Below are 20,182 nucleotides of genomic sequence, written 5' to 3'. Positions count from 1 at the left end.
AACTTATTAATTATGAAGACAAAAATGGTCACTTTGGAGTGGTGAAGCACAGAGGACACCATCTTAAATGATCACAGTTAACATCTCCATTAATGGGACAAACACGTCATGTGTCTTTGGATGTAATACATTGGGTTGGACACAGCATTTCAATGTAGTATTCCTGCCAAAAATGTATAATCTGAATATAAACATTAGGACATCTTAAGCACTTAAGGGATATTCTACAAAACAACTGACCTGTATTCCTTTAAACTGTCACTGCTATGAAGATAAAAGTTGGAGATCTGTTTCAGATCATAAGAGACTAAGGAAACAGGTTAACTAAATGAATGCACTATCCTGGATTGGATCCTGAATCAGGATAAAAATAAATTTCACAACAGACATTATTGGGATAACTGAAAAGAATGATGTACTTTGGATTTTATATTGATAAAAGTACTATTATATCAAGGTCGAGTTTCTGGAATTTGGTAGTTGCTCTGTGGTTATGTATATAGGAGATACACACAGGTATTTAGGGGTACAAAGTTGTAGTGTCTAACAACTTGCAAAAAGAATTATAAGTATATCAAGTGTGATAAAGAAAATATGGCAAAATGTTAATATTTGGTGACTAGATGAAAGATATATGTGGGTTCTTTGTGTTATTCTTGAGACTTTCCTCAAATTTAAAATTTGAAAATAAAAAGATTAAAAAGAACAAAAGAAAAGAAAACAAACAAAAGTCCTTAATATGTCCCTAACTGAATTTCTGACTTTCTTGACTAGACATTATACCCCAAGCCTTCCTGTCTCAGTTTATGGCTGCTCCTTCCTTCCGGATGCTTGGCTTCAACGTTGACTCGTAGTTTTCTCACACATGTCACATACAATCTGGAAATCTTGTTGTCTCTTCCTTCAAAATATGTACAGAATCTGACTTACTGCTTCTAGTGCTACTGATTTGCTCTAAGCCACCGTAATCTCTCACCTGGATTAATGCAATGGCATTTTAATAACTTCCCTTCCTTTTGTTTCTCCCTAGTCAATATTCATGAATGCAGTTAGAGTGATTCTTTCAAAACATAGGTCAGAACGTGGTATTCTTCTACCTAAAACTCACATTCCTCCAAGTCTTTGTATCATGTGACACCATTGGGCATCACTGATAGTCCTTCAAAAACATACGGTGCCTTCTCATGCTTTACCATGCCATGACGACAGCCTATGTTTCCCCTCTTCCTTCCCGTTATTCTTCTCTTCATTTTCTGTGTTCTTCACCATGTTCTAAGAAGGAAATCACATCTGAATTAGAAGTAGAAAGTCTTGCATAGAGAAACAAATGGAACTTAGTTGGGGCCATCTAAGAGTTTATACCTTCCAATTCTTACCCATCGAGAGATCTGGGAGGATGGGGGAAGGAGTGGAATCAGCCAAGACAATGAAGGTAGTGTGTGACCAGGTGCGGGCTGGAATCTCAGATCCTTCTGCCCCTTCCTGTGCAGGTTGTGGGTCAGGTAATTGAAGGAAGATACCTTTATGGAAGGTAGACATACTTTATTCTTCAGATATGAGCTTCACAGATATGAGCTCTACTCCACTGCCCCTCCATTCTCTGCTGTTCTCTCCGTGCTCTACTGACCAGCAGTTCAGAGCAGCTACGTTTTTACTTTTAGTACACAATAGTCACCACAAGCCAAGCATTACATAATTGCAACAACCATGCTGATTCAGTAAATGGGCACACATGTGCAGTTATACTACTTTATAACTTGTTTCTAGTGAATGTGTTGAATCTTGTTCATTTGTAACAGATGTAAGACGAGAGAGCCTGACTAAACCTTTTCTACTTTCCTTTACACCAGGCCAAGATGAACAATAAGGCCTGTGTGTCTGTCTGAGGGGCCGTTCATAGTTACAAAGTACTAAATCTAGGAAGTAAATTAAGGAATATCTATATAATGGTCCATATGTAATCGTTAGATTTAAACTGTAGAAATTAAAGGCAGAAATTTCATCAATGTATGATTACATGAAAAAGTAGGTTGCCAAAATATGTTACGTAATGGTATTTAAATAAAAAAGATTATAAAAAGACAGGTATGTATATACAAGGGTTCTTCAAAAAGTTTATGGAAAGACTCGTATTATTTTTTAATTCTATTTTTTTGGTAGGCAGGTGAATAGGAAAAAAGCCTGTAGTTTCCCCACATAATGTTAACTGGGGCTATCCCTGGGTTTTAGGATTTGATTGATTTTTGTTTGTTTAAGAGTGTGTCCTAATTTTTGAACAATTATATATTTGAAGGGGCCAAAATTTTCAATGTATTTTATGAAATAAACAGTTCTTCAAAGAGTAGGAAGGAAATTCACTTTTTGAGCAATCTTTCATTCAACTTAGAGCAGATTTCTTTGTTTTTTTGGCAGCTGGGTGGTACAGGTACAGGGATCGACCCTGGACCTTTGTAGTATTAGCACCATGTTCTAACCAACTGAGCTAATGGGCCAGCCCAAATTTTTTGTTTCTATGGAATGCAATTTTTTAAACTGTTTTATTCAGTGTACATTTTTTCTCAATGGGAAGGGAGGCATTCTTTGACACTTGCTATGGTTTGAATGTGTCTCCTCCAAAATTCAGGTGTTGCAACTTAATGGCCAATGTGATGGTATTAAGAGGTGGGGCCTTTAAGTGTTGATTAGGTTCAGGGGCTCCTCCCCTTGTGAATGGGATTAGATGCCCTTATAAAAGAGATTGATGGAGGGAGTTTGTTCCATTTTGCTCTTCTCCCTTCCACCATGTGAGGATACAGTGTTCCTCCCCTCTTTAGAGCACAGCATTTAAGGTGCCACCTTGGAAGCAGAGACTGGACCCTCATCAGACAAACCTGCTGACATCTTGATCTTGAACTTCTCAGCTTCCAAACTGTGAAAAATAAATTTCTGTGCTTTATAAATTACCCAGCCTCAGGTATTCTGTTATAGCAGCACAAAATGGACTAAGAGAGATGCTCCAGTCAAGATGGAAGAATAAGCGGTACCCGGTGTCACTCTCTCCCACAAATCAACCAATTTACAACTATAAAAATGTAACATAAACCAAGCTGGGGCCGCTGGAGCTCAGGGGAAGAGGAGGTGAGACCTACAGAGCTCGTGAAGGCAACAGAAACCACGATCAGAGAAAGAAAAAACTGCTTGGAGCGCTTCGGGCTGTGGCTGCTTTAATGCTGGAGCACATGGAGCAGGAGCCAGCAGAAGCCACAGCTGTACCCTTTAGGTGGTATTACTTGGAGGTGGCAGGGGAGAAGAGGACTTTGGTGGCTACCAGGACAGCAAGACCACTAATAGGGTTCCCATGGACCCATGCAGGAGTGAGGAGCCAGAACAGCTGATAAAGGGGGAGCCATTCAGAGGCTGGTGAGTCAATGCAAGGGACCAGCGCAGGGCCCATCTCATGGGAAGTGTTTGGAGCATGGGCAGTGGGGGAGAAAGGCCCACCAGGAGAAAACTGGGACACAGCAAGGACAGCCGATCTACCCCCCAATCAGCACAGGACCACTCAGATGAGACTGGTCGGGGAATGCAGAATTGCATGGGGTGCAGTTTGATGAAAAAACTCAGGCCCAGATCAGTGTTTCTACACAACCCAGGTGCACTGAGTCTCTGGAGAGCTGAAAATACCTATAAGGTAAGCTGTTAAACCCTGAGCTGCACAAAAAGCCTTCCCTAGGGAAACAGCAGCAAAGCAGCAATTTAGCTCAACAACGCAACTCAAATACTAGTTCTCACAGGAAGTTCCCCCATGTTAGAAGTAAGTAAAGGACAAAAAATTAGTTCTGGCACAGACACACCACCAATGCCTTGGGGCCCACCAGGGGACTTGAGGCATGGAGCCAGCAGCAGGTCCCCTGCCTACAACCACTCACACCGCCAGCACCTTGGGACCTGCCCAGGAACCCGAGGCTTGCAGCCAGGGACTGGACTCCACTCCCACATCCAGGCACACGACCAACACCTCAGGGCCCACCCAGGGACCAGAAGCATGGAGAAGGGGACTGGGCCCCCTCCCACAACCAGGCACACCATGTCATTGCCTCAGGACCCACCCGGGTACCTGAGGCATGGAGAAGGGCACCAGACCCCCCCACCCACAACCAGACACACCACGACAGTGCCTTGAAGCCCACCCAGGGACCTGAGGTATGGAGCCAGGGATCACACACTCTCCACAACCTGGCACACTGCCAGCACCAAGGAGCATGCCAAAAACATCACCTCTATGTGGGTGGCCCACTACAGTCACCACAATAACCACGACTTCTGCAAAAGCAGCTAGACGCCACAACCACCATACCGATGGCCTGCCAGCCACTGGAGTGCATTGACACAAGGAGAGTCACCAACAGAGAGAAAGAAAAGAAGAGGATGTCTCTCCACAGAGCCCATTTCAGAGTGACAGAAGAAGCATCTGCTCTATGATAATATTGGGAGACCTGCTCATGCCTCTCAGTATTGGACACATCATCTAGGCAACAAAAAATCAACAGAGTAACCATTATTCTTTCAGAAGGAGAGAAGAAATCTAGGGTAATTAGAGGGGGGGAGGGGGAGGGAAAGAGGGATGGGGAGAGATTGGACAAGTGGCATAAAGAATAATTATGATTTGTAACAATATATATGCTAGCAATATTGTTTTGATCAACATCTCAATGTTGAACCTCAAAAATATGTATAATCAAATTTGATTCAATAAATTTTTTTTTAAAAAAGGACTAAGACAGCAGTCTTCTGTAGAAAGAGATCAAGAACTCTATCAGTAGTGAAGACGCCATTTTTCTTTTCTTAACTTTCTCTTATTGGATAGGGCCAAATCCTGAGGAGGTAGAGTGAGGAAAGAGAAAGGGCCACCAGAGAGTTGTCCGGTTCGCAGCTCCCAGTGTCACTGTATTGATTTGAATCTTCATTTCTTTTCCTCTCCTCACACACACACCCTAACAAAAGGATGCCCAAGGGAATCAGAAGCTGTTCACTGCTTCCCAGTGTCATTGAACTAGGTATTAACTATTAGAAGCCCACCTCTGTTCTTGAGCTCCTGACAGGACTGGGGAGGTGGAGGGCTGTACTGAACTGAAAGTTTGACCAAGTGGGGTGAATTTAAAATTCTGTCTCCCTGTACTGAAGGTTCTCAAATTGTGAAACTCATTCTTTCTGTGCTCACGTACTTCTTGGTTTAATATAATGGTCGGATCTTGACTTTATTTTAAATGTTGATGTTTTGTTCATCGTGGATTTTTTGCATTAATCTTGATTTTTAAAAATACCATATTAAACTATTATATGTTTTGATTATGGAGTTTATTTTGTTTTGTTTTGTTTTTGGTGCCTTCATGTCTAAGGGAGTGCTTTAGTCACCTCATCCTAGTCCTGGCCCTGCTTAAGCAAATTTGAATGAGGGTGGAAGGTAGGTGGGAAGGAAGAGAGAAAGGGTAAATATCATGCTCTATCTAATTGAACTCTGCCCTGTTCTCAGGATTCTGTCCCTTTTGTTCAAAAAAAAGTTTTTTCTTCTCACCTCTTTGATTCTTCAAAGACTCTTTGGTCTTTGAAAAACTATCTGATTCCAACATCCCCAAACTAATATTCAGAGTTGTGCTTGATGTTCTCCCTCATATGTGGAAACTTCAGTTGATCTCATAGAAGTAAAGAGTAGAATAATAGTGACTAGAGATGGGGGTTGGGGAGAAGAGGGAGAGGATGGTCAGTGGATAGAGAATAGTGGAGAGAGAGAAAGAGTGGATTCTTGTATTCTGTAGTAATATAGGGAGATTACAGTTAACAGCGAAGTACTGTGTATGTTTGAATAGCTAACTGAGATGATGTTAAATGTTCCTAATACAAAAAAGTGACAAATGTTTGAGGTGATGGATACACTAAGCACTCTGATGTGATCATTGCACACATAATAAATGTACCAAATATCATTGTATTCCATAAATATATATAATTATCATGAGTCAATTAAGAAAAATAAATTTAAAAGAAAGAGAAAAAGAGCTGTGCTTTGTGCTTCACATATCCTAAACCTATTAGATAGGTATTATTTTCCTCATTTTGTATATGAAGTAAATGGAGATGGAGAAAGTTTAAAAGACTTGGTAAAGGACAAACAGCTGATGGAGTGGATGAGTTGATATTTTCATCAAACCAGACCTCACAGTACATATGGGGGAAATACTACCTCTGCCTTCTGAGTGGTGGGTGAGCCAATGTGGTGGAACCTTGGAGAAAGCATCATCAGAGAGAGAAGATATTTGCTTCATGGTATCACAGAGAGTATGAGGTCTCATGGAAACAGAATCAAACAAAGAGACTGGAGCCCTGGACTCTGGGCTGGGACCTAGAAGAGGTAGAGTGCGAGGGTGCCTAGAGGACAAAGCCACTGGGCTATTCTGGGCTTGTGCTGGGCCAAGCCATTTCTGTCTGGAGGAGATTTCCAAGAAATGACCACAAAGGCTGGAATTAACATCAGTGCTTTGGTCAGTTCTGTAGGATGAGCCAACGGGGCCTTCTGTGACCTTGAGCATCAGTCATGTGGGTGATCTAGCTGAGAACAAATTTGGACCAGACCACAAAACCTGAAGGCAAGGAACCTGAGCAGGGACAGGTCATCTGTGGCCAGCCAATATGACTAGATCAGACTCAAGTCTCAGATAGATGAACTGGGAAGACTTCTCTGTTTGTCTAGGACTATTGGGCTCTGGACTACATCTCCCAGAAGTGACTGCGGCCAATCATCTCTTTTCCACTGAACACCCACCTCAGGCCTAATGTAGTAACCGAATGGTACCAGAAGAGCAGGTGAGAAGGGATTGGATTCTGTATTATATATATTGTAAAGGTGGAACTGGTGGGATTTGCTGACTTCCTGAATGGAGTAGAAAGAGAAAGGAGATAAGGATGACTCCAAAGTATTTTGGCTGACTAACTGGAATAACAGAAACATCATTAACTGAGATGGGAAGACCAGGAAAGGAGTACATTTGTGGGTGTAAGATTGGGTGTTTGGTTTGGAATGTGATAGCTGGGAATGTCTGTTGGACATACAAGTGGAAATATTGAGTATGCTGTTCAGGGGAGATGTCTAGGGTAGAATCTTAAATTGGAGCTTGTTTTTATCATGTAGCTCTTATGTATTGCTCTGTTACATACTTAGGCAAATCAGTTTTTTAAAAAATCCTTTTCTATTTTGCTTAAAAGTTTTCCTATTCCTAAATTATAAATGTTCACCTTTATTTTTCTGTAGAACTTCATAGGGATTTTTGTTTTTAAATGCACTTATTTTTTTACAGTCCCACCAACAGTGTAGGAGCATTCCCTTCTCTCCACATCCTCGTCAGCATTTGTTATTCTCTTTTTGATTATAGCCAAGTCTAACTGGGGTGAGATGATATCTCAATGCGGTTTTAATTTGCATTTCCCTGATGACTAGTGATGCTGAGCATTTTTTCATATACCTGTTTGCCATTTGTATGTCTTCCTTTGAAAAATGTCTATTCAGTTCCTCTGCCCATATTTTAATTGGGTTATTTATTATTTGTTTTTTAACTGTGTAATTGCTTGAGTTCCTTGTATATTATGGATATGAATCACTTGTCAGATTCATAGTTAGCAAAAATTTTCTCTCACTCTGTAGGTTGTCATTTCACTTTGTTGATGGTTTTGTTTGCTGTGCAGAAGCTTTTTAGTTTGATATAGTCCCATTTGTTTATTTTTTCTTTTGTTGCTTGTGCTTTCAGTCTTGTGTTCATAAAGTCTGTGCCCAGACCTAGTTCCTGACGTGTTTCACCTATATTGTCCCTTAGTAACTTTACAGTTTCAGGTCTTATATTTAAGTCTTTAATCCATTTTGAGTTGATTTTAGTATATGGTGAGAGGTGCGTGTCTAGTTTCAGTCTTCTGCGTATGGATATTCAATTTTCCCAGTACCACTTATTGAAAAGTCAATCTTTTCCCCAATGTATGTTTTTGTTCCCTTTGTCAAATATCAGATTGCTGTATGCCTGAAGGGTGACTTCTGGGCTCTCTATTCTGCTCCACTGGTCTGAGTGTCTACTTCTGTGTCAGTACCATGCCGTTTTGGTTACAATAGCTTTGTAGTATAATTTGAAGTCAGGTACTGTTATGCTTCCAGCTTTACTTTTTTTGCTCAGGATTGCTTTGGCTATTCAGGGTCTTTTATTGTTCCATATAAATGTTGAGATTGTTTTTTTCCATTTCTGTGAAGAATGTCATTGGTATTTTGATGCAGATTTGTACAAACACTGTAGAAAACAGTATGGAGGTTTCTCAGACAACTATAGATAGATCTTCCATATGATCCAACCATCCTACTTCTGGGTATATATGCAAAGGAATGGAAATCATCATGTTGAAGGGATACCTGCACTCCCATGTTCATCACAGCTGTGTTCACAATAGGCAAGATATGGAACCAGCCTAAATGTCCATCAATGGACGATCAGATAAGGAAAATGTGGTATATATACACCATGGATACTACTCTGCCATAAAAAAGAATGAAATTCTCCCATTTGCAACAACATGGATGAGCTTGGAGAAAATTATGTTGAGTGAAATAGGCAAAGCACAGAGGGATAAATACCATATGTACTCAATCATAAGTGGGAGCTAAGAGAGAAAGAAGGAAGGAAAGAAAGACCACATTAGTGCATTGGACTTGCAGAGGGAGAGAACATACATAGGGGTACAGTGGAGTGGGGAAAGGGGGATGGGGAGGGAGGTTAGGGATAATTGGGGGATAATTGAGTGGGGACAGGGAGTATAATCACAATTTGTGGTAATGGGCATGCTGCAAGTATGGATCTGGCCATCACATCTTAGGCACGAGTGGTGACAATTTGCTCTGTACCTCATGAATATTCATGACCAGTAAACAAACAAACAAACAAATAAAAAAGAATCTATCTAGAAATTATATAACAAGCCTAAAAAAAATGCACTTGAATCTGTTTACAATTTATGCTGTAAAGTATAGTGAATCAATGCTAGCTGTAAAATTTCTACTGTGAAGACTATTGAAGTTTTCTTCATGACATTTAAATAATTAATTGTAAATATTACATGGTTAATATGTGGGTTTTTTTTCACTAAAATGTTTCTTCTTTTAGTAGTTCTCTTTCTTTTTTTCTCTTAATTTTAATACTCCTGTTATATGTTGGGTCATTTGGATCTTTTATTCTCTGTTGTGATCTCCCATAATGTTAACTTCTTTGATTTCTTTATTGTTGCATAACAGATTATTCCAAAGCATAATGGCTTAAAATAAGTCAACATTTATCATCACTGTGAGTCAAGAATTTGGGAGCAGCTTAGCTGGGTGCAATCAAGATGTCAGGTAGGGCTTCAGTCATCTGAGGTCACCTGGGACTGGAGTATCAGCTTCTGGGTATCTCAGTCACATGGCTGGCAAGTTGGTGCTGGCCTTGGGCAGGAGGATGCAGTTCCACTTCATGTGGGGCTCTCTATAGGCTTGAGTATCTTTATGACATGAAGGCTGGCTTCACCTGGAATGAGTAGTGCAAGAGTGATCCAGAAGCTGCTATGTCTATTATGACCAACCATCTGAAGTCACATACTATGATGCTCTATTGGTCACATAGACCAGCTCTGACTGAGTCAGTATGAGTGCAGACTACACAAGGTTGTGAATACCGAGAGGCAAGGATCTTAGAGGCTGGAAACCACAGTTTCTTCTTATCAAGAGATTGGGAATGCCTGAGCTAGTCTCCCCTTTCTATCAAATCCACAGCCTATTTGTCAACCACTTCCCAAGAGATCACCATCATTCTCCCAGTATCCTCTCCTGTGCCTAAGCATTTGCAAAGTAACTCCAGCTCCCCTCTCCTATAAACCCCCAGCTACATCTATGCTTCTGCCAGATTCTTTCTCTCTGTGTTAGTACTATCCATTATCACATGAAAGAGATCAGCTGTGTAGAGGCCATGTCCTGTAGTGCATAGTCCTCCAAAGGGAGTCAAAGAAGCAACAACAACAACAAAGTTAGTCTGGCCCTATTTTAGCTACTTCCTGCATTACCATGGGTACCTCCCATAACTTTTCTGACCTACAATCCATATAATATATATTATACATATTTAAAATATAAAATGCATGCAGGTATTTTTAAAAGTTCATGAATTTAAGAAAAAAGTTCATGAATTTAAAAAGTTCAGAATTGAAAGGTAATGCAAATCTTTCCATGAACTTGAAGTACCCTTATATGTATATTTCCTTGTGAACACAGTTTGCTCAGTCTTTTCTCTTTATGTAATTCTATCATAATTGGTCAGTATAAGGGGGCTCCTTTGAATTATTTTATCATTTGTTACCCCTTCATGTCCCCATATTTTGAGGCAGTAAAGGCTATTGATTATGAACAGACTTTGGGGCAAGACTCTCAGGCTTAGAAACATTGCTTTTTTATTTAATATCTATCTGACCTAGGGAAGTTTTTGTACCTTTGATTAGAACTCTGGTTAAAACCCTTTCATGATTTCTCAGTCCCAGTGAGAGAAAATCTAAGCACCTGTCATCAGTGATACAGTGACCTGACCCCTGCTTGTGTTTCATGCACACCTCTTACTGCTATATCTCTCCCTCATTCCCTACCTTCCTCCCTCCACATACACAGTCATGCTATGCTGTACTTTCCATTTGGTATGATGAATTTCTGGTAGGCCTCTAACTCACCATGTCCTTTCTTGTCTCCTTTATCCATGACATTTCCTCAGCTTGGAACATGCTCCTTCCTTCCCACTCCCATTCCTTTGTCATCCCCTAACAAACCTTCTTCATCCTGCAACTCCTATAAGCTTTCCCAGGTCTCTCAGTACATTGTATTGTACTTAGCCCTTGTCTGTCTTTCCCACTTGATGGCAACTTCCTTGATGAAGTAATGCTGTCAGATTAATTCATCCTCTAAGAGCCTAGCTTTGAGCTAGACTCACATTGGTACGTAATTGTTGGATGAATGAACTTAGTTAACAAAACTCATTCTTCCTTCCCTACCTTTCTTTCACCTTTTACTTCCCATCGTTAGTTGTGCTATATAAAAAGCAAATATGGTTGTCATAGTGATCAAACATAGCCAAGAGGCAGGGTCCACCTCAGGTTTCACTCATTAGCCCAGACAATCCCAGGTTCTGGAGACAGCTGTGCAGAAAGGAAAGAGACAAGGCTTTGGTTTTTTTTTTTTTTTTTTTTTTTTTTGTCTTTTTCGTGAGCGGCACTCAGCCAGTGAGTGCACCGGCCAGTCCTATATAGGATCCGAACCCACGGCAGAAGCATCGCCGCCTCCCAGCGCCGCACTCTCCTGAGTGCGCCACGGGCTCAGCCCAAGGCTTTGGTTTTTTCTCATTTCTCTTCAACCCTGTTGCTGTAGACTGGATGACCCCCCCCCCCAAACCTCATTGAGGCTTAATCCCCACTGTTAACTGTTGAGGGTGGGAAGTCCTATCATGGTAATGGAAAGGTGGGGCTTTGAAAAGGTGATTAGATTGTAGGACCATGCTGTAGCGAATGGATTAAAAATGGTGGTCAGAGGTGTGGTTCTGAGGGCTTTAAAAGGAGAGCGCGTGAGGAGCTCTTTCTCTCTGCTCTCTCTGATTCCACCACCTTGCAATGTGAGAATCTCACATCCTTCTCACTGTTGCCACCACCAGATGTGTTCCTTGGACTTTGGACTTCCAAGCTTCCAAAACTGTAAGCAATAAATTTTGTTTTCTTTATAGATCACCCAGTTTCAAGTATTTTGTTATAAGCAACAGAAACAGACTAACACACCATTGTAACTTTATTTTGAAATAATGTAGAATTCGTAAGTAGTTGGAAAAAAGTTCAGAGAGTTCCTGTGTACTCTTCCCCTAGTTTTTTCCAATAACAGTATCTTACCTAATCATAGTGCATAGTCATCTCCTTAACAGGATGTTTTGCAGAGCAAAGTTACTAATTTTGATGAAGTCCAATTTATTAATTTTTTCTTGTATGGATCAAGCCTTTGGTGTCTTGTCCAAGAAATCCTACCTCTACATCAGAAAAATGTTTATCCAGTGTTTTCTTATAACTTTTTTATAGTTTTACATTTTACATTCAGACTGATGACTAATTTTGAGTTAATCTTTGTGTAAAGTGTGAGGTTTACATCCGGTTCTTTTCAGGGTTGTTTTTGCCTAAGTATGTCCAAGTCTTCCAATACCATTTGCTGAAAAGATTATCATTCTTCCATTGAATTGCTTTTGCACATTTTTCAAAAATTAATTTGGCTATATTGTGAGTCTTTCTGGGTTCTCTATTCTGTTCCACTGATCTTTGTATCTCTCCTTCCATCAATACCTTACTGTCTTGAATACTAAAGTTATATAATATAAGTCTAAACATTAGTGTGATTCCTCCTAATTTATTCTCTTTTTGAAAATATTTTTAGCTTTTCTAGGTCCTTTGCCTCTGTATAAATTTTGAAATCAGCTTGTCTATATCTACAAATGATCCTCTTGAGATTCTGTAGCAATTGCATTAAATCTATATATCAGTTTGAAGAGAATTGACATCTTTACTATGTTGAGTATTCTAATCCACGAACATGTATATCTCTCCATTCATTTAGGTCTTTTTTTTTTCCCCTAACAAGCGTCAGTGGGATGTGGAGGAATTGAAACCTTCATGTACTGCTGGTGAGGAAGTCAAATGGGGCAGCTACTTTGAAAATCAGTCTGATAGTTACTTAAATGATTAAGCAGAGAGTTACCATATACCAGCAATTCCACTTCAGGCATATACCCAAGAGAAATGAAAACATATGTCCCCATATAAACTTGTATACAAATATTTATAAAAGGATTATTCATAACAGCCAAATGGTGAAAATATCCCAAATATTCATCGGTTGACCAGTTTATAAATAAAATGTGGTATATTTGTACAGTGGATTATTATCTACCCATAAAAGGGAATGAAGAACGGGCCGACCCTGTGGCACACTTGGGAGAGTGCGGCGCTGGGAGCGCAGCAGCACTCTCGCTGCGGGTTCGGATCCCGTGGGATGGCTGGTGCGCTCACTGGCTGAGCGCTTTGTGGCCTGTCACAAAAAAAAAAAGGGAATGAAGAACTAAGATGTTACAACATGGATGAACCTTGAAAACATGCTATGTAAAAAAAATCCAATCATAAAGATCATATAGTACATGACTCTGTTCATATAAAATATCCAGAATAGGGAAATCTGTAGAGACAGGAAGATTAGTGGTTGCTTAGGACTGGGGGTATAGGGACAGTTAATAGGTACAGGGTTTCATTTTGAGATAATGAAATGTTCTAGAGGCTGGCCAGTTAGCTCAGTTGGTTAAAGTGCAGTGCTGATGACACCAAGGTCAAGGGTTCAGATCCCTGTACTGGCCAGCTGACAAAAAAAGAAAAGTGCTATAATGGACTATAGTTATGGTTGCACATAACAGTGGATATGCTAAAAAACGATGAAATGAGCTAACTATGGTATATGAATTGTATCTCAATAAAGCTGTTAAAAAAAAACCCACAAAAAGATCGGTTTATAAGATATGTATCATGACATAATTTAGAATAGGAAAACCACCAATTTATCATTCAATTCTAAGAAAGAGTGGACTAGATATATATTTTTTATTTATGCAATAAAATTGGTTGTTCTATTTTATAGTCATATGCTTCAATAGTTACTGTGGTCTTTAGAATGGTATGATACTTTATTCACTGAGTCAACAAATATAACTGCTCTTATTTTGTCTCATGTACTGATATTTCACCAACAAACAAGTAGGTTATGCAATGTATTTAAAACAGTTAATAAAATTATGAAAAATGTCAATTATATCTTACTTTCATAAGAAAAAACTTTTTTGAGTTTTGCTTATTCATTCTCACTGGGATTTGTGTCATCTCCGAAACAAGAAAAGCCTCTGCTCTCCTGCGTGGACATAGAACTGAGCAATCTCAAAGAGAAGGACAGCCACCTCCTTACTCCCGCAGGTGCGTGAGGAAGTTCACTGCCTCCTCCCAGATACTCATGTCTGCCTGATAAATACTTTCTCAGAGATTTAGGGGAATGTTATTTGAAATGTCTCTTAGTCAAAAAAATGTCACATCTTCTCTACATTTTCATGTGCACTTGGGCTCAAGGATTAGTTGGAGGGAAAAGGAGGAAGAATCACATGTGTAAGCTGAACTTCCCTCTTCTGCCTCTCACTTTTCATTGGTACTACCAGGTGGGTTCTTCATGTGTGATGGCAGGGCCAATATCAGCTGATTCCATTCAGCCCAGCTGAAAAATAACACACACAAACAGGAATTTAGAACCATTGAGCCCTTTAAGGCTGTCCCCAAAGCTTTTGTCATCTCTAATGGAAGCTGATAAAATTTATATTACAACCTAGGAGTTTAAAATTTTTCTTTCAATTACAGCTTCATAGAGGTGTATCTCTTGTCAGAAGGCTTCATGATAATATGAAAGGCTATGTTAGAGAAGGAATTCTCTATTCCTTTATTAACTGTAAAATCTTTCTTGATTTTGAAAATCCCCCCATTTTGGGAAAAAAAAACAAAAAAGCAACAACCAAAAAACCCAAGCTAAGCTCATTTAAACTATGGATAGAAAAAATTATTGTCATATATATTAGTGATAATACATGGGCAAAGCAGAAGTATTGGGCAAATGACTGAGGATCTGAGAAACCCCAAATATTGAGAACAATTCCACAACCCCTGTCTTTTATAGATATTGATATAATTGGCATGGAAGGGAGGACTGGAGGGGCAGTCTGAAGTCAAAGGCACCACATGGAGTAACGGTGAGTCTTGTAGTTTTCAGAGACCACAATCCATTCTTCTAATTTGTTTTCGTTGCTCAAGTCATGATTTACACGAACCACTTATTCAATGAAAACTGAGTTATTCTGTTAATTATTTGAACCCTACATTTTTATATTCACTCATAAATAAAAAAAATTTTGTGTTTTCATGGGTGTCTTTACTATCATACAAGATAATTTTTTATAGCAAAAATCACAAATATTTACCCTAAGCATTATCTCATCTCTTTGAGAAGCTTAGGACAACAATTGGCTGACACCTGGTAGAAGGCTTGGAGAGGAAAGCAAGGATACAAAAGAACCTTTATTATCAAGTCCAAAGGAAGAAATTCAGCTCAGTTAACATGGAGTGTTTTATTTGCTAGCTAGTGGGCAGGATTTTGGTTTGGTTTGGTTTGGTTTTGATCTTTTTGGCTCATAGAATGAGGTGATTGGGCCTGAAAAGCAAGGTTCCCAAATAGTCCTATGAATACAGCTTTCTTAACTTTATTTTTATGAAATATTCCAGATATACAAAAAATACAGGTTAGTAGCTAACATGCACCAGTTAGCTTAACAAATGGAGTATTCCACGTGAAACAGAAGGCCTCATCCTAATTCAATTACCCTCTGCTCTGCAAAGTTAGTTTCTATCCTGAAGTTGGGTTTATGCCTCCCCAGCATGTGCTTATTCCTTTTCTGCATGTGTGAGGGCCCATAAACAGCTCATAGTATTGCTTTTAACTTTTAAACAGTACCATAATATATGAATTTTTTGCAACTGTTTATGAAATAAACATCAGTGTTTATGAAATATATCCACATGCACACATACAATTCTAGTTTATTAATTTGAAATTCTCTATAGTAGTCTACAGTAAAAGTATATCACAATGCATACATTGATTCTCCAGTTGATTTCTTATTTTGGGTTTTCTTTCAAAATTTAGCACGTGCACACACATGTTCCATTCAAGCAGTCTGTACATGACCTTTATGTAAAAAGAGCGAGTATTCTCTAGGGCATGTGATTTTTTAAAAACTGGGTTATAGGCATAAGAACAAACTTTAAATTAATGAAATATTGTCAAATTGGTCTCTTATATCACTTTATGAGTTACACTCCTACCAAAGGCAAATGAGAATTCTCTGTCCTATGTCCTAAAAGCTGAGTAGTATCAGATAATTTACTCTTTGCCATTATTATTTAACTCATGATTTTTTGCTGAGTTTTGTTTCATTCCATATGCTGATGGTTCTTCACGGGAGACTTAACTGCCTAGGAATAGTCACCCCACTGGAAAACAATGACCATGTGAAATACATAGCACACCTATTTCCAGATACTGGACAACAGGAATCACAGGACTGGGATACGTGAGAGAAGAAAAATGAATGAACAGCTGTACAATCACTCATCCTACCTTGAGGAGACAGTTTCTGGATTGCAGAAGAGGGAATGGGGTACTAAACAGAGTTCAGGAGTCTCACTGAGTTCAGAGGACTATGACTGGAATATGGGAAGACCAATACTTGAATGACTAGAATTTTCAGAGCAGAATTCCAGAATGGAGGAAGCCTAGTCCTTGTTTTGAATATTCAACAGGTGACCTTTCATTGTGGCCTCACACAAACCGTATAAGGTAAGTAATATCATTTTCTTCAGTTTAGACTGAGGCCCACAGACATTCAATAACTTGTCCAAATTCCTACAGTAATAATAAAGGGGCAGAGCTGTATGAGGACCCAGATAGTAGGACCCTAGAGTCCTCACTGTTAATCATTGTGGTGGTCAGCAAAATGTACATGGTCACATAATGCTTGCTTTTAATGATACCAGTAAATTCTGATGTGGGAAAAAAAAACTACTAAAAATAAAAACAATCTCAAGTTCCAGGTAGCCCTTCAATGTGCTCCTGGAAAACTAGTTAAAAATAGCCTTTGGAGAGGGTGTCCTGGGGGTTCAGGTATTGAAAGGAGAGGAACTTTGCATTATAAACCCTTGTGATTTACTTAGGTTCAGTTGTGTGAAGGTTAAACATTTTCAATTAAAAAAATCTAATGACATTCATTTTTGTCTCCCATTTAGAATCTTATCATAGAATCCTAAAAAATTTTTACATATTCTTTAAAGTCACATCATCATAAACTTTGTTTATCAAAAGTAGCTCCTTCTGTCATAGTCAGCTTGGGCTGCTATAACAAATCACCATAGACTGGATGCCTTAAACAACATATTTATCACAGTTGTAGAAGCTGGGAAGTCTGAGATCAAGGTGTCAGCATGGTCAGGTTCTCGTAACAACTCTCTTCCTGGCTTGCAGATAGCTGCCTTCACACTGTGTTCCTACATGGCAGAGTAAGCTTCTGGCATCTTTTCCTCTTATTATAAGGACACATTCCATCTTGCGGGCACTACCCTCATGACCTCTTCTAAACCTAATTACCTCCCAAAGGACTCACCTTCAATACAATCACGTTGGACATTAAGACGCCAATGTATGAATTTGGAGGGGGAGGGAGACATAAACATTCAATCCATAATGACTTTAATGGGTTTATTTTCATTTTCAAATCTTAGAAATTACATTTTCAGGAAAATATATGAAATACACATCTGCAAAGAGTTTTATCAAACTCAGCATACATTACCATCGTGCCTTTCTCGTTCTCCTCCCCTTCCCTCACACACACACACATTCTTACTCAGCTGAGCTGGGAGCCACTGATTGGGACATGAAATTTGCAACAGAGAAGTCAGTGACAGGGGCCAGGGGAAAGAGGCCACCATTGATCGTATCTTCTGGCCCTTCAAAGCATGGTCCAGGTGCCCTTGGATTTGATTGGGTGAGGCCAGAGAGAGAACAGAATGTGGTGTAACAAGGAACTGAGCAGCATCTCATGGTGAGGAGGACAGCATGGGAACCATCATTTTTCTCCAAAGATCTGTACTCACTTAAGCTTTGAGAAATACAAGGGTAGCTGAGGATTTCTCCCTGTGGCTGTTTTGATGATCTTCTCCCATCCTCTCAGCTTCCCTTTACCTACAGAAAACCTACAGCTAACATCATACTTAATGGTGAGAGACTGGATGCTTTATCCCTCATGAACAAGGCAGTTTATCTCCATACTCAACATAGTAGTGGAAAAGAAAAACGGAACACAAATTGGAAGGGAAGAAATAAAACTGTTCCTATTTGCAGATGACATGATTGTCCACTTAGAAAATCTGAAGAAATCTACAAAAAAACAGACAAATGCTCCTGGAAGTAATAAATGAGTTCTGTAAGGTATCAGGATATAAATTCAACAACAAAAAATTACCACATTTCTCTATACCAAAAATGACCATGTGGAAGCTGAAATTAAAAACTCGATGCCAAGGCCGGTCTGTGGCTCACTTGGGAGAGTGTGGTGCTGATAACACCAAGGCCACAGGTTCGGATCCCTATATAGGGATGGCGGGTTAGCTCACTTGGGAGAGCGTGGTGATGACAACACCAAGTCAAGGGTTAAGATCCCCTTACTGGTCATCTTTATAAAATAAAATAAAAACTCAATACCACTTACATTTGCTCCCAAGAAAATAATATACTTAGGTATTATTAATATAACAAACATGTATAGAATCTGTATACTGAAAATTACAAATTACTGATGAAGGAATTTTTAAAAGACCTAAGTGAATGAAGAGACATGCCATGTTCGTGGATTGGAACACTCAACATAGTGAAGATTTCAGTTCTCCCCCAATTGATCTATAGGTTTAATGCAATTTCTGCCAAAACCTCAGGGAACTTTTTTTTCTAGACATAGAAAAGCTTATTTTGAAATTTATATGAATAATCATAGGCTCCAAAATAGTTAAAACAACCCTGACAAAGAAAAATAAAGTGGGAGAAATCACTCTACTCATCAATGCTTACTGCATAGCTACAGTAATCAGGACAATGTGTTATTGGCAAAGGGACACACACAAATTAATGGAATGGAAGAGAATCCAGAAATAAACATAAATATGCTCAACTCTTAAGTTTTACTGAGAATTTGCACACTGTGCAATTCACATATTCAAAATTTACACTGCAATGTTGTTTAGTATTTTCACATGTTGTGTAACCATCACAATCTAATTATAAAACATTTTTATCACCACAAAAAGAAACCCTGTACCTGTTAATAACGGTCATTTCTCCATCTCCTCCCAGCAGCCCTAATGGTCGTTCTCCATCCCCTCCCACCAGCATTTCTATGACGTTGCCTATTCTGGATATTTCATATAGATTCATGCAATATGTGGTCTTTTGTGACTGATTTCTTTCACTTAGTATGATGTTTTCAAGGTTCATCCATATTGTAGCGTGTATCAGTATTTTATTACTTTTTATGGCTAAGATGAGCATTTGGGTGGTTCCCATTCTATTATGAATAATGCCACACGTGTAGTAGTTTTTGCTACATTTATGTACGTTTTCATTTTTCTTAGATATAAATCTAGAACTGGAATTGCTGGGTCATATGTTATGGGCTGTGCTGTAGGTCTGCGTTATGGGCTGAATCATGTGTGCCCCCACCATCTTTCATATGTTGAAGTCCCAACCCCAGTACCTCAGAATGTAATCATATTTAGAAATAAGGTCCTTAATGGGATGATTAAGTTAAAAGAGGCTGTTAGCGTGGGACCCTAAATCCAGTATAACGGTTGTCCTTACAAAAGGCGGGAACACGAGGGATGTGTGGGCACAGAAGAACGACCATGTGAAGAGGCAGAGAGAAGGCAGACATCTCCAAGTAAAGGAGAAAGGAAAAGAAACCCAGGCAGCCGGAGCTCTTAACACACGAACGTCCTTCTTGGGCCCCTCTCCAGCTTGCTTTGGTCCCCACATCTGTCCTCCCAGCTCCGTTTTCCCAGCGCGAGGCTCAGAGCCCCGTCGGGTGCTCACGAGCGCGGGCCCGGCCACTACGCTTGCGCATCACAGCCCCGTCCGCTACGCGCGCCCGGCTCGGGTTCAGAAGCCTTCGGGGACTCCAGCAAGCTGGGCCTTCGCAGCCCTAGCCGGCCCTCCAAGGCCTTAGGCGGGACCAGCGGTGGAGCGGTCGTTCGGACGGCCTGAAAGGGCTCGGCCGGTCCAGGTTCTGGTTTGAAGGCCAGTGGGGTGGAAGGTAGAAGAGAAGAAGCAATAGAGACGACTCGCAACCAAGAGGCAGGGCCGGCTACCGCCCGGCGCCCTCGGCAACCAATCCCAGGATGCTCTGCGCCGCTCCGGCCCCGGACTCCATTTCCCAGCAGCCTCTGCGGCCAG

This window comes from Cynocephalus volans, chromosome 3 (genome assembly GCF_027409185.1).
Source record: "Cynocephalus volans isolate mCynVol1 chromosome 3, mCynVol1.pri, whole genome shotgun sequence".
NCBI lineage: Eukaryota > Metazoa > Chordata > Mammalia > Dermoptera > Cynocephalidae > Cynocephalus > Cynocephalus volans.
This window is presented reverse-complemented; position numbering follows the sequence as displayed.